This window comes from Candoia aspera, chromosome 5 (genome assembly GCF_035149785.1).
Source record: "Candoia aspera isolate rCanAsp1 chromosome 5, rCanAsp1.hap2, whole genome shotgun sequence".
NCBI classification, from domain to species: domain Eukaryota; kingdom Metazoa; phylum Chordata; class Lepidosauria; order Squamata; family Boidae; genus Candoia; species Candoia aspera.
The window spans coordinates 21927245-21941616 of NC_086157.1; positions in this window are offsets into that span (position 1 = coordinate 21927245).

A 14372-nucleotide genomic window follows, 5' to 3' on the forward strand; every position below is an offset into this window, starting at 1 on the left:
TTTCCCTTAATATAATTCGTTTCTGTGTGTGACTTTTGTTACCAAACATGTTTTATTATAAGTTTAAAACAATGCAAAGAAATACTGTGCAAACTAGTGAGAATAGTCACAGAAAACTGTTCCATTTCCTAGACTGGTTCAGGAAATCTTGATTGCCTTCAAATCTTGTTCCAGATTCTTAACAAGTTAATTAACTTTGTCATCTCAGCTAAATCCCAGAAGTTCCATAAAGTTTTAATTCTCTAGTATTCAGTACAGGGAAGGACTGAAAAGGATGCTTTAAAGGAGATTTGAAATAGTTATAAGAATCATTGAAAATAAATGAAGTGAATTTGTGTGCTTTGAGGTAGTGTGTGAACTGTCCTGTGCTTTTATCTTTCTATTTTGATATATAATAACATGAGATGAGTGGCTATACAAATGTGATAGATAGATAGATAGATAGATAGATAGATAGATAGATAGATAGATAGATAGATAATATTTTTGGGGTTCTTCACAAGAGCGATATGAATCAATACTATTTTGCCACTTTGCTTAAGTATATCTCAGCAATAATGGCAGATAACATGAAAATTGGCAGAACATTCATTTTTTTTTTCCTCTGGTGGAAAGGAATTAATAATAGTAATAGTAATAGTAATAGTAATAGTAATAATAATAATAATAATAATAATAATAATATGATGATGATGATGATGATGATGATGATAACACTTTGCATGTTCTACCATGATAAAATCTAGTTTTGCCAGTGCTGTAAATCTGCAACCACTTGATACTAGAAGGATTGTAATTATTTGTACATAAAGCAGGGCCACAGCAACTGTAAAAGAGAGATTATGTATGACTATCTACTTATCCTTTTGATATATACAGTGTCATCAGCCCTGATTTCAGAGCACTACTTTATATATCCCAATGCTTCACTGTATTTTTCAAGCATTACTTCTCTGTAAGAAATAGTTTGAATTACTGACAAAACTAACCAAGTCATAACGTCTAACCCACATATAATCTAATTGTTTTTCATCATAGATCCACAGATATTATAACTAAAGTTCTAATTGCTGCTGTCAGGGGTTAAATACACCAAGCCAAAATCATTGGTGAAAAAGAATATCATTCAATGAATAATGTTACAAATAATTTAAAAAGAAAAGCTATATCCATCTGCCATAATATTAGCCAAAGATTGGTTTAAAATAAAGAAAGATCCTATTTCTATACCTTCTTGGCAATTAGCTTCTCAGTCCTCCTCCAAAAGATGTTTCTATAGTTCAGATAAGTTATACTTGCTTGTTTAAGTAAATCCACCACAGGCTTACATATTAATGGAATGGAAAATATTTGAATCTATTCCATTTCAAGTTCAAAGTGCTCTGTTCTCAGGTAGAAACACAACATGGTTGTAATGTCAGGACTCTACCAGTAAGATTGGAACAAACTTGTCATGAGTAGTGATGGTGAGCAGGAGGGGGCCTCTATCCAGGTGGGAAAATGCATGCATAGTACTAAGGAGTTAAGCAGCCATTCAAAGAGACACAGATCAGACCCACCTTAACCTTTGGGGTTTATCTGTCTGGGTTTTTCCCACACTTCTTCAGTTTGTTAAGATTTTCTGTCTAATGTAGCAGTAATAAAGCACTAGAGACCTATTCCTTGTCTCAGTGTGGTTCCTGGCTGTTAGGACAAAACTACTTCGAACTTCACACACAACCGTTTTGAATGTAACAGGTTTATACACCCCTATTACTGTACATACACAATAGGCTTAAGCAGCTAGGCTAGGGTCAACTTCCCATATTATCCTTTAAATATAGGTGCTTCTCTTCATAGTATTTTCATTTGGCATCAGCCAGATCCCTCTGGAATTTCCCAAGCAAGATATTTACGTATGAAGATAATAGCAATTTCTTGTTGTTTCTATATTCCAATTAACATGGAAATTCTACTTAGCTCTCATAATTTATCACAGTTAATAATTCCTCCCTGAATTTATCTAATCACTGCTTTAAACTCCACATTGTACCACATATTCTGTCTTGTATAACAGAAACCCATAATTTAATTGCTAGTTAGTGTCAATAGATGAACATCATGCCTAATGTTAGGAAAGAGATAAATAACTTCATATTTCTACTCTTTCTGGGTCATACATTATTTTATAGGCCTCTTTCATATCCTATTAGTCAAATTATTCCCCCTCCCCAAAGTTAAAAAAAAAGAAGTCTACAGTCTAACTTTCTTTTCCTGGTATGGTCCACATATGTTGGGGTAAAAGTCTTGGAATAGTTAATTAACGTAGCCATGCTATCTGAAAATTCTGGAAGTTATGGCCCAACCCATATAGAGGACACCAAATGGGAGGAACTTTCTGAAGCCAATTCTTCTAAGGGATCATAATGGATGCCTTTCTTCAGTTTTAAACATGAGCAAATCTTCAAATGTTCACAAATACATATAGTCCTGCTGGAATTGGTTATGACACACAGTTGATCTGGATGACTATTGTTGCTGTGTGCTGATTCACTTATCATCAGTCTCTAAAGAGATGACTCTATGTGCCTTTTTGTCCTTTGAAAAGTAATTGAATTACTGGCAGTTAATCTGATGTTTACATGGAAGGACAGCTACAGTGAGTCATCAGGTAAGTGGCCAAAATATTATCACATCTACATAACATTTTATATGGTTTTGAAGATAATGTGGTAAAAAAAGTCAGTATGAGACTTGCTTCCATATTTAAACATACCTTTATCATTTTTTTTAATGACTAAGAGTTAAATCTGCCACCACCCCCGCCACCCCCACCCCACCCCACCCCAAAGATGGTCAGTTTCCTTTTACTAGGCAAAAACATTGGTATGGATCAGTTTATAATTAAGTCTACAAATGAATGTAAATGACCCCATTTTATGAATTAACAGAGAATTGGGAATCTTTAGTATCTCCAAAAGAGAAAGTTCTAACTAGGACAGCAAATCACTGTTCTTCCAGTTTCCAATTTCTTCCCATTGAACCTTCCAAAGCACTGATATATATATGTTACTGACTCTGTCCAAACAAGACCATTAGTGGATGGTTTGTCACTTTTGGTCAAGTGATATTCATCTTTTTGGGAAGAAATTCAATTTTTCCTATAGTATCAAGTTTATAGCTTGTGGTTGCCTGTAGATCTATCTTTGTCATGAGAGGAACAGGTGTCCTATATACACTAAATGCCTTGCATCCATTTAGCTGATGTGCTAGCCAATGTTCTGCTTGAATAAAAGTAGCTGTGTAATCCATTCCCTAGTAGGATCTCTCTCAAACAGCAGTACCAGTAGGAGAAGCAGACAATGTAGCATTAGTATTTTTTTTTTTAACTTTCACATACCTATAACTAGGAAAATACAAAAGTAATAAAATACAACTTCAATAATATAATATAACCATATAGTAACTCATACAGTCATTTCCAAAGGCCGTGTTCTAAATAGGGTGCCTGGTTGTCCAATAGCAAACCTTCTGAGCAGTGGTCTCTAGTTCTCAAAAAGCCCTTCTTAATGAGCTATGCCACAAAGTTTATTTTATTATCTTTTCAGAAACAGTTAAAGACATCTGTATATTCTCAAGCCTTTTAATATGTTGGTATTTAAACAGTACTGCTACGCTTCACCAGAGCCTTTGAATTAATTTTAGTTCTGCTTTTATATTATTCTATTTTTTATTATTTGTTGTTTAGAAATTACTACTGCTTCCACTTTTGAATTTTTGGCTGCTGCTATTTTAAACTGTTTGTAAACACTCTGGGAAGGATGACACATAAATGGATTTATAGAGCACCAAATCCCACCCCATCCCAAGTGCTGCTGTGCTGCCTCATCATGGCAAGGGAGTGTCCCTGGGAGGGATAAGTGAAGAACACCATGAATGTATGCCATGATGAGGCAGCACATATAATCTCAGCAGGCTGACCCTAGAACATGAAGGTCATCCCAACTGCCCAGCTAAAGTAAGCAGGCACCTATATTGGGCAGCAGCAATATAGGGAGATGCTGGAGGCCAATGACACTTAATGACAACAGCAAAAGTATCATTTCACATTGTGCAGTAGGAGGCAATGGCAAAACACCGTTCTTTATTACTAAGAAAACCACATAAGACAATTTAAATTGATTGACAATATAGTGCTGGATGATGGCCCCTCAGGTCAGATGGCACTTAACCTGCTATTGAGGAAGAGCTAAGGATCTTTTGGAGTGCTAATAGAATTCACAACAGGGCTAGATTAAAGCTTTTGAGATGTCAAGCTGCTGAAGTCGCCATGCGGGGGGGGGGGGACATCAGTAGCTGCAAGGACAGAATTACAGCGGGAAAATGTGGAAAGCTCATTATAGTGAAAGATGAATCAACTATGCGTTAATGTCTCAGGCATCAGTAAATTGAAATGGACTCAAATCGGAAACTTGCAGTCAGAAGATCATACCGGTTACTACTTGGGACACAAAAAACATACTGTAGAAGGCATGGTGCTGCTTTCATAGTCAGGAGGGCCATAGCATGAACAGTACCTGGCTACAATGCAATCAGCGTTCAAATCTTAACAGTTAGACTTCATGGAAACCCCTTAATATGACAATTATCCAAGTTTATGCTCCAGCCATTGATACACATACGTACAAGCATGATGTGCTTCAGGATTTAGGTGATATGCCTGTTATTGGGCCACAATCTCTCTTAAGGAAGAGTTTTTTTTCTGGGTTCCAGATACTCACTAACAACCATAGATTAAGTGGGAGAGGTTTTGTTTTGTTTTGTTTTTTTCCAGCTTCCACTAATAAATCTGGTGGGCTACGACCTGGAGGAGAGACATTTTCCCCAAATCAAATGCATGCACTGGCTGCTGGTTTCTTTTTCAGATTCAGTTCATTGTGCTCACAAGGTTTTCCTGTGGAATGTTTCTGCACTCTCACATCTTCACTCAATGCTTTTAGTGGTCCTTCCTTATATCTAACATGAACAGTGAATTCTATTTTGTTGTTGTTGTTTTTAGTTGTTGTTGACACAGGGTTCCTCCTTGTTACAGTTTATAGGGAGAGTTAAAATATTTACTTATCCAACCTTTTAATGAGAGTTGTGTTTATATACCTCAGTTCCTGCTTTAATGTTTTTATTATGATGATCATTGCCGATCTTCTCATTGTGTCTTTGAAAGCTACCCTGAGGTATTAATGGAATATGAGATAGATTCACTTTCTTAATGAAATAAATAAACAGTGGACAAAACTGTAATCCAAATCTCATTCTTTAAAAGCTGGAAGAATAAATTGGATTGTTCTTGTTGACAGGTTTCCCAGTGGCTCCATGGTTTTACAACTAGTCTGTGTCATCTGCAACTAAGTGAGTATTTGAGATCCTATCCAACCACAGGCATGCAATCCTCAGCCCACCCAACCTATCAGTTTTTAATTATCATTCTGTCATTCACATAATTATTTTTCTACTGCTGCTCAAAAGGAAAATTATCTTAATTTTTTCCCTCTACGTCTGGCACTTACATTTGATACTGAATAGCAGTACCAAACATAGAGGCCAGTGACAAGTCTCTTACCTCCAACATTTTTTGACCAGCAGGAACCACATAAAGAAGTGGATAAAAGGAAGGGAGGAAATATATTGGGAATATAAAGTGGATCCCAGGAGTTATTTGTTATTTCTGGTTTAAATCTGAGCCAGAAAAGGACTGTGTGTCATATGATTTGCTTGATATCTGATGCTTCTGCCCATCACACCTATTTCTGAACTAGGCAAACTCAAAATCATAAAAAATGCAATTTTGATTACAAACCAAACCAAAGGAGTTTCTGTACTAATGGTTTGAAGGAAAGCCAGTGAATGATAGGGAAGGGTATTTTAGGGTAATGATAGGAAATTTGATAATTCAAATGAATTATGAAAATGTGTAAATTCCAATTCCAGTGAGGATCCAACTAAATTTCTACAAAGGAGTGGAGACAGCATTGCAGTGAAATCGGCAGCCAGACAGTGATTTCTGGCCATCCAAGTCTCTTTAGACATTGTGAGATCACCCACTTGCACTCTGGACAGCTGCTCCTCATGAGTTGAGTGGCAAGGAGTTGAGGGATTTCCACCAAGCTCACAGCTGCAATGTAGCCTTGTGGATACAAAGGTCTGCTGAGCCTAATTTCTTAATCACTTTCGGAAATTATTTAACTGCTTTTCAACTATTAAGAACCTTCCAATCTACAAGTCTTAGAACATGCACCAGGTGAGTTTCCTTTCATCCTTAGCTAAAGAAGTTTTAAAGGTAAGTTTAAGGACATTAAAAAAAAATCCCTCTTTTTTTTTGGAATAAGCAGCAAAAAGGGTGATTAGAATGTTGATTTTGGAAAATTATAAAGAGACTAAGGGTACAGATGGATTTGAAATGAAATTTTGAAATTAATCCTAAGAATCCTTCATTTGGAAAAAAAAAACCTGTTGTTTTGAATTCTTAAAAGAAAACATGATAGAATGGGAATTTGAACATTGGATACTAGAGAGAAGCAGAAGGAACTAAAGATTACAATTAAAGGGGAAGAACACTTAAATTTGACTTACTAACACAGAATGGAGCAAAATACTTCAACATTGGAGGATATTTGTGAGCAATGGGTCAAGAAGTTAATTTTAAAAGTGTCTGCCATTATAGAAAGACTGTCTTTAAAATATGTTTTGGAAGAGAAACAGATTTTACAGGACAAGACTGAGACCGATCTGAAAGTGCATTTAAAAAATGAGACACTACAAGAATGATACGGAAAAAGATGTTACACCAGATATACAAATGAAACTGGCTGATGTTTCAATAACTAAAAGGGATATACAGATTGCAGACTAAAAGAGTGACTTGTATAGCCAATATAAGAAAGTTATCCAACAGAAACCTGTTAAAGTTCTGAAGGATTTTGTGAGAAGGGATGAAGAAAAAAAAAAAGATCTAGGACATTATTTGAATGGATTAAAGATCAAGAATAATAAAAGTAAAATGAAGGAATATGAAGTGAATTTGTCTGATCAAGGTTAAAATAGATATGCTGTTATTTCTGATAACCCATAATGGACTTCTCCTGACCAGGACTGAACAATGAGTTTTTAAGGATTTGTTTATAGGTAAGAGATCAGATATGGAATGAAAAGATGATTTGTTGTATTTTAAGAGAAGGTGATATGTTATTAAAATTGTTTATATGTGTTGTGATGAAGGGGAAGTCACTTTTTTATATATTTCTTTTTTTTCCCCCTTCTTTGCTCTATTCTTATTTTTTATTTTTTTTATTTTCTTCCTGCACTTTCTATTTTTTTTCTTTTTATTCTTTTACTTTCTGCAGTTTGTGTTACTTTTTATCTGCATAACTGTAATGCTTAATAAATTCTATAAAAAAAGAAAATATGTGAATTCCATATTAAAAAAGGAATAATCTGCTTTAAATATAAAGGTACCCCACCACTGCCACCAAAGATTCATCAAATCTTTTCAAAACATTTATTTATTTATTTATTTTTCTATCTATAAAACATTCATTTTGAGTGTATAAATCTTAAAAATCAAGATTTTAATCCCTTTACATATTCAGCTCTATCTCTGGTGGTGCTGAATCTGTCCAAATGTGTCAATGTTATGCAGGCATTATGTGCATTTGGCAAATTTTGGAAAAAAAAAAAAATCTAATCAAATAGATCTCTTTACAGTAATTAGGATGGAAGGAATTTAGATTGGCTGAAACATTTCACATTGCATTGATTTGCAATGTTCTGCAAGTCTCCAAGGATTTCTATAAATCCACTGCTTCTCCCTATCCCTTCTTAGCCTTTTCTTTTCACTTGTTATCTTCATTATTTGACTTTTGTCCCTGCAGAATTTGCTTCTGCCAAGCACAGCTTTTTAGAATGTGAGAAAGTAGAATTTGGCTTTCTGCCTTCAATTAAAAAAAAAAAAAAGGTAGCAAGCTTTGTAGGTTTGGAGCTTTGTTTCTTCCAATAAATTCCACAGCTAGAAAAACAGCTAAAAAGCTAGCTGTTTTAGTTAAACTGGTAAAATCACTTTGGTACAAGAAACTGACAGCAACATCTCTGCAGCAAGAAGAAAGCATATTCTGTGACAGTCTTGAAAAAGCCATCATGAATGAGTAAGTTCAGAGTTTTACAATGCATAGCTTTAAAGTACTCTGAAAGGTTAACACTAAACTCAGCTGATAGGTATAATCAAGAATGGGGAAAAATGGGGAAAAATTAAAATGTATGATGAATAAAATGCATCAGTCATATTTGTTTAAAAGAGTGATACACCTCATTTTTAAAATAACACCTTGATCGTACACAACCATAATATCTAGTCTTGCCATTGCATTGATAAAGAGGTACTTTGAAATTCTGAGAATTCTCCATTATACTGAATAACAGCTCTTGAGTCATCTGCATCCCTCCCTACATTCCCAAGTTTCTTCTCCTGCTGAACACTGACATTTTCATCACTGACATTTAGGAATTGGTCAACATTTTTCCCCCCAATTGTCCATCACTTTAGCTTAACAAATACACATGCCTATGAGGAGCAGCAAAATGAAGACCATCTACAGTACTCTGGGAGTGATGAGGTTATGACAGCAGTAGTGAAACAACCATTTCCATCTTAATTGGACCTTGTTTTGAACTATATAATATTAAGATCTACTGCTTAAGTTATGTTTTCTTTTCTCCAACTGCTTTTCTTTCATGTCTTTTAGATAATAAGTCTGAGGAGAAGGACTGCCAATCTGGACTGTTATTATTATATAAACCACTCTGATAGAAGATATAGAGTTTATGTGCTTTAAATAAACATGGATAAATGCAGTTGTTACTTTTGGCCCCAGATATGTTCTGGGCAATAAAAGTAGCAGTTGCTGGAGATTAACATTTTACTCTGAAGCACATGCAGCCAACCTTGCCCACTCCCAAACTTTTTTAAGGTGAAAATAAAATCTAATAGTTTAATGAAAAACACAGTACCAAATAAACTGACACAACAACAACAACAAAGGACCACAAAAATCCTAAATAATAATAGTTAAATAAACACCTTAATCATCAGGGGGTTGTGTCTATAGCAACATGCTGCCAGTTAAAATTGTCCTTGATTACAAATTTAAAGATAAAATAAGATTTGTAGGTTCTGTATGGTTTCTACTTTTATAAAAAGGCTAAAACAAATTAACATGGAGGGGAGTAGAGCAAGCTGTTTAATTTGTGGTACCTAACATGTTAAAGTAATGGACTGAAGTCATGGGCTAAGTTTATCAAATATTAACAGAAGGAAGAACTATCCTGGAATATAATTATAGCAATTAAGTTATTATAATATAACTAAACAAATTAATAATTTTGACACAATATGAAACTAACCAACAGTTGTGAGATTAAAGTTAAAATTGGTTCAAGCAAATTTGCTGTGAACACTTACTATACCTGAAATGTTGGCTGTTAAAATAAATTGGGTTTCAGTGGATACATTAATTCAGTTTTTAACTGGAGAAAAAAGAAGTAGTTATATATATATATATATATATATATATATATACACATACATACACACATATATATATACACACACACACACACACACACACACACACACACATACATATACATATATACATACACACACACACACACACATACATACATACATTATAGAGTATTTGTTTGTAATCAACTCACCTCAACAAGAACTGAGTTGGCTGAGAATGCTGACTGACTTCTTAGGAGTGAAACAGACAACTAGAAAAAAGGAAATAGTGGGAAAAAAAGCAGAGGAAAACACAACTTTGTTAAAAATATGGATAGAACCATTTTATTATCTGAATAGGTCAATTATATGTTCTCTCCCTCCAAGCTACAGTATAACCTAACACAAAGATACACATGCACAAATGCACACAAAAGGTAGTAATGGAGGAAAGGTACCCATTCTCTGACTTAATTATTATTTAAGAAAGGAAAAACTCTCTTGACTGAAACTCAGTTCCCGGTGATTCTTTGGAACATCTATGTAATTCTTTGGGCAACAATATGGATGTGGGTTTTTTAAAATATTATCCCTATTATAAATGGGGCAAAGCTTATTGAGAAAGAAAATAGCTGATTTCAGCTCTGAAAGTTGGCCCACTGAAGTCAGAGGAGGAGGTTAGGCAGATTTCAATTCCCATTTAAAACAAACAAAAAACAAAAACATACTTACTTCTCAGGTTTCAGAAGCTTAAATTCCCAACTAAGATTATTTCTTAGCCAAACCAAGCATTCAACACAGAGCTATGCTCTCAAATAAGAATAATCCTTATCAGGAAGTCACAATGGTTACTATGGTCACTACATCCTGGAGGACAAAGAGATCTTAGGGGTCAAAATACATACTTTATTATTCACTTTGGTTCACGCTGTTGTTTCATATCTCATCCTTAGCAGTTATGAAACAATGTTTATGAGCTTCATTAGCTTACCAACCTGGAGCTGTGACTGATTTATATTATGGAAAAGAATTAAATCACTTATACATCTTCCTCAGCCTGACAACTTAACAATAAGGAGGGATATGATTATTTCTTCGTAACATTGCTTTTCCTACTGCTTGTTTCCACAATATGGAGTACTCCTAATTCTGCTAGTACTCTTGTTGCAAAACAACAAAGATATAGGTGTTTATTTATTTTTTTAAAAGGAGATTTCAAATAGAAGTAGCCTGAATTCTTGGATTTATACCCATCTGTTGGCCCCTCATATAAAGAAAAGGCTTTTATTTAAATTTTATCTGATTATTGTGAAAAACAAAATGGTTACTTTTGTTTTTCCTATCTAGAATGTGTTTCTTTCTCAGCCAGATCCAGGCACTGAGTTAAACTGGAGCATCCGGAACAGGACTGGACACTTTCTGGAACTCTGGAATTGACTATAAACCTGATCAGATGTAAAGGAATTTACCTCTGACTTTGTGAAGGAGAGGGAAAATGGTTGCTCAGCCCTGGGAAAGTAGAAAGTGTGTGAAAGAGGCTCAGAACAGCCCTGCCTTGACTGTGATGCCCATAAAGAATGACAGTGAAGGTTTTGGAGAAGATTTCAATATTCTATTAATATATCCTACAATGATAAAATAGCATTTCTGGAATCCCTGCTGTGTCTGTTCCTTGACCTTGCCAAACTGGAAGGACTGACATCAGGTGATTACTGCAGACCTGTACTTTCATCAATGTTCAAAGATAAATTGCAATGCACAATTAAAGGTGTGTGAGAGAAATGTTTCTGTCCTACAAAACACTGCTCAAATTAGACAGGAAAAAGTAACTCGTTACTTTTTATCATAGCTTGTTAAGATGTTTTCTGCAGGCCATGTAGAAAGATGTTTGTTTGTTGTGTACAGTTGGGAGAAATCAGTTGGGGGCATATAGAATTCATGAAAGCTTAGACACAAGGCATTGCAGTGTTATTTATTTATTCAATATCCTGCCTTTATTATTTTTATAAATAACTCAAGGTTTCAAACAGACAAAAATACTCCTTCATCCTCCTATTTTTTCTCACAACAACAACCCTGTGAGGTGAGCTGGGCTGAGACATCCCATGATACAAAGAACCTGCAGAAATCTAGTTTCTAGTTCTGACACTTAATTTTGTTTCACTGAAATTCTTTCAGAGGCAGATTACTGAAACATCCTTGCTATATACACCCATTTATTTAAGATATAATTATTGGATTTATATCCAGCCGCAATAAAACATTCTCAGAAGTTTATAAAGTTTTAGTTTTATAATTTATAGGCCACCCAAATCCTACTAATTCTGGGTGGCTTGTGAGTTGTGTAGACAACTCATTGAGACATCCACAGTGCATCTGATTAAAACGTGGAAAAGCTATACATTATCAAACAATCAAAGGCCTTAAATTAATACACACTGATGATTAACTTTAAATTCTAAATGCTGTAAGAAAGAGCTCTGTTTCTTGTAGGGGCTAGTCTGATTTCCACTGGAAGACCATTCCAAGGGACTGCCATTGCTTTTAATAGGGGACTATCAGCTGTTTCTCCCAAGATGACCTTATTATCTGGACCAGTTCCATTTGGAGTAACCAGTTCTCACGTGCCAAACCATAAATCATGCTAAAGGTCAAAACCAACACTTTAAACTGCACCCAGAAAGCAATATCTGGAACATCCTTCCCCCAGAGATAAGCCAGATTCCATCCCTGGTGGCTTTTCAAAAACAGCTAAAGACCTGGTCCTGCCATCCTGCCTGGGAGGAGGGAGGTAATCACTCTTGGAGATGGCTGGTGCCCTAAAATGTCCCTTTAGACATACATGTTCAGTTTTATATCATCATATGGATTTTATACTATATTTATGTCTTATATTACAGTGTTATATTGTATTGAATGTTTAGGACATTTAATGTTTTTATTGTTTTTGTAAACTGCCCAGAGTTCTCCTGGGAGATGGGCGGTGGCAAAATCAATCAATTAAATAAATAAATAGACAGACAGACAGACATTCAAGGCAGGCTTGAAGCACAAGTGTGATATACTTCTAATGATGGGTGCCACTTAGCAAAAGGACCACTGTATTTTAAGCCAGCTGTACCTTCCAGGTGATCTTCAAAGACAGCCCTCTATACAGCACATTGCAGGAATATAACTAGGTGGAAATGGATTACTATTGCTTGGTCCTCTTGCATGAGGCATGGCTGAAATTGGCATAACTATAACTTAATCCATCCATCTTGCTACTGGTCTTCCTCTTCTCTTTCCTTTCACTTTTTCCAGCATTAGCCTTTTCCAGAGAGCTGGGTCTTTGCATAATGTATCCAAAGTAGGGCAATCTGAGCCTGATGTTAAGATTACAAAAAAAATACTGTAAATAGACAGATTTGGGGATATCTGCTATTTTACAACACCAAAAATTTGAATGTTCTCCACAGAACCATGTCTTTGTTTGTTTGTTTTGGTGACCTCAAGTCAGTGTTGATTCCTGGTGACTGCCTGGACAAGTCCCTGCAGTTTTCTTGGCAAGGCTTTTCAGAAGTACTTTGCCATTGCCTCCTTCTGAGGGCTGAGAGAGCATGACTGATCCAAGGTCACCCAGCTGGTTTTGTGCCCAGGGTGGGACTAGAACTCCAGGTCTCCCAGTTTTTAGCTTGATGCCTTAACCCCTACACCAAATTGGCTCTCCTTAATAGTACTAGTGATTGCAAATATAATGGTCATGGAAAAATAGTGGAAGTTTCTATCTATGTTAGTGAAGGCTGCCACAATGGACTAGACATTTTGGGAAACATTATGGGTGCTTTAGTCTTCTGTCTGGATATCCAATTACATGGAAAGCAGAACCAGGAATTATTCTGCTTATGCATTTTATCAGTTGCTTGGTGGAAACATTTGAAAAATTACTACATTCAGTGAAATTTTCTCTTCACTATATACAACACTCCCCTCCCTTTTCCCAATGCATTATGAAACATTTGGGGTTTTACAAGTTTGGTACTCTTGCTGTTTTACTGTAATGTGTTATTTTGTAACTCTTGTGCTGGCAAACCACTTCTGAAAATGTTGTCAAAAAACCTGCAGGGACTTGTCCAGGCAGTTGCCAAGAGTCAAGACTGACTTGAAGACATCCCAAAAGGAAAGAAAGCAAAACAACAGTCCAAACAAACAAACAAGACCCCAATAATAGTATTAATAAGATCACATCAAGAAGATCCAATTAGTAATCCTACTTCCACAATCCCTAGCAGCCAAGTAAAAATAAGGATTTTGTTCTGAAGTTCTTGTTCCTAAAGCCTGTTTTCTATAACCTGTATTTTGTATTGCTTTTGCCTTGATCTGCTCTGCTCATTTTCCAGATGGCTTTCTTTAAAAAGATAACATGAACTTGCAAAAGAACTTTCCAATTAATTCATTGGATTACATCTTCTTATTGGACTTCCGATGGGGACATGGTGGACTGAACAGGTGTGCCCACGGGCTCAGTGGGCAGAATTGACAAGCAACAGTTTTTTTCAGGCTCAGGCAGGATTTTCCTGAAGCCCAGGAGTGTTTTTCCAGAAAAAGGAAAACACCTGGAATCACCCCATCTGTCCTCCGGATAGCTGCTTGCAGCCAGAAAATCACAAACAGTGTTTGCGTTCAACTGGTAAGAGCAGCAGGGAGGCTGGGATGTCACCATTTCCAAGCTGCAATGTAGCCTTAAAGAGACATTAAGACTGGCCACCCCATTTCTAAACCACCCAATTTATATTTATTTTAAATATGAGTACCCTAAGAGAGGCTTTCTACATCAAAGAGAAGCAGGTTCCATTGGTGC